The sequence below is a fragment of the Perca fluviatilis genome, chromosome 12, assembly GCF_010015445.1.
Source record: "Perca fluviatilis chromosome 12, GENO_Pfluv_1.0, whole genome shotgun sequence".
Taxonomy (NCBI): domain Eukaryota; kingdom Metazoa; phylum Chordata; class Actinopteri; order Perciformes; family Percidae; genus Perca; species Perca fluviatilis.
Genome location: NC_053123.1, coordinates 34,182,516 through 34,184,713, shown reverse-complemented (window position 1 = coordinate 34,184,713; position 2,198 = coordinate 34,182,516). Strand labels below are relative to the sequence as shown.

Below are 2,198 nucleotides of genomic sequence, written 5' to 3'. Positions count from 1 at the left end.
ACAAAGTCTAACAACATCTGTGAGGTCAGGCCTCCAGAGTTTGGTCAAATTGTTTACGTGTTAGCATCTTTTTCCTTTGGAGAGGTTAATGAGATCCGTGGATTTTGTTGTTGTTGAAACTTCCACATAACTTTAAATCTTTTGACACAGCTGCAGTATTTCAAAGTTCGGCTCACTACAGTCCAGTTCAGTTTCATATATATTTTATATATTGGAATTTCCCCTTGCTGGATTAATAAAGTATACTTTATTATTATTATCCCCGTGGGCATTCAGATACACAATAAACTAAGTTAAAAACAAAGGTGATATAATATAATAGACAATAACTATTTGTTCCAGAAGAAAACAATCATTAAGCAAAACGTATTTAGTTATTAAGCAGCACATCGTATGCTTTATTTCTCATGAGAGATGTGTGTTATTACATACAGAATATGATAGATCATATACAGAAATAACATTTAAGCTTGGTCACAAAATATAATTCAATATGAGGACTTAAGATGTATTTTATTTTGATGATTTGGATCATGCATATAAAACATTAATATATTTAATGTGATAAGGGGGGAGAGTGATCTATTTTCTTTACCTGTATTCCGATTTGTTTAAAATAAATGTGAACAAAAAAATATCTCTACAGTTAAAATGGCGGTACTATATTCTAGAAGCCCATTATGTCAATAACAGAAATAAAGCTTCATTAGTTTCTCTCTGTGCTTGTTGTGTGTAAAATAATGAAGCAGGAATCATTTTCTCGTATCTTTTAAAAAGCTAAAAATCACTCGTCTGATTTGAGGCAGACTCAGGCCGATAAACTAGAGGGTTATTAATGGGGAAAATGATCAAAAACTCCAGCGATAAAACAACAATAACAAACGCAGTTCATTTCATCAATGCTATATCGACTTAGCAAAAGCTCACAGAACACTGAGATGCAATAGTTTACAAATGTCACGATGTGAGGGCAGGCAGGTCTGTACGCCTTTCCTCTGAATTCAGAGCGAGCTTCTCCTGCAAACATGCAGAATAACGTAGATAGGTGTACAGGACAAAGAACAGGGGGATGAAGTTGGTTGTTATCACAAGAGACTGACCTACTATGTTGTTCAGAGTTGTGTCAACACAGGAGAGCTGAACCACAGGCCAGTTGGAACAGAAAAGCGGATTCAGTTTATTGCCGCCACAATGGTATCGCACAGTAAGATACAGCATGAAACCCACAGCAAATGCAGGGACGAGCACGGCAAAAATCACAAGATGTGTTACCATCTTAAATGTCATTTTACTGTGATAGTGTAAAGGCTGGCTAATAGCAACAAATCTATCATAGGCCATGATGCCGAGGAGAGTCAGCTCATATCCTACATAGGTGTAAATAACATATATCTGAATGAAACATAATGGACGTGAGATTAAATGAGTGTCAGACAGAATGTCGGTCAGAAACCTGGGGAAGAAGCCGGCTGAGCCATACAGAGAGTTAACAGACAGACAGCAGATAAAAATATACATGGGCTGATGCAGAGACTTCTCCAGACAGACTGTCAGAATAATGACAATGTTAGCAGAGACAACAATCATGTATAGCAACAGACACAGACTGAAGAACAGATATCTGAGGGGCCCAAAGTCTACAAACAGAGTGAACTGAAAATACAAAGGATTCAGGCTGTTGTTGCTCTTCATGTCTGCACAACAGCAGAGCTGGAAGAAGAGACGTGAGTGATGAAGGGAAAGGTTGAACAGATAAATGTACAGTAAAATAGATTAAAATTTTCTCAGCAAAATGTCCTATTTTAACACTTTAGCAAGACACATAACATACAATAAGCCTGCATGCATGTAAGTTGCATACACAGGACATCTCTAACAATTCTGCTTGAAAATATTCAGCACACCGAACACATTTCATTTAGTTAAAAAGACATGTCCAATAAATAGACATGGGCGGAAAAAGGTCAGTGTCATATGAACTAAATCAACAAGCAACTTAATATTTGTCATTGAACACAATGTCAGTTGAATGAAGAAGAGATGTATCCAGGTTAACAAGGCTCACAGAGGATAGAGAATCAAATGTCCTTTTCCTCAAGTGAAAACTTTGCAATTGCAATGAACCTGTCTCAAAAGCTTTCACAATTCATGGAAGTTGTTTACTTGAATTGACCTATAATAGCTAAGAAAATCAGTAC

At 36.6% G+C, this 2,198-nt stretch overlaps 1 pseudogene; it reads right to left on the bottom strand.

Moving 5' to 3' along the window:
• Positions 1–752: 752 nt before the first annotated feature.
• Positions 753–1,692, bottom strand: LOC120569459 (annotated as a pseudogene).
• Positions 1,693–2,198: the final 506 nt, after the last annotated feature.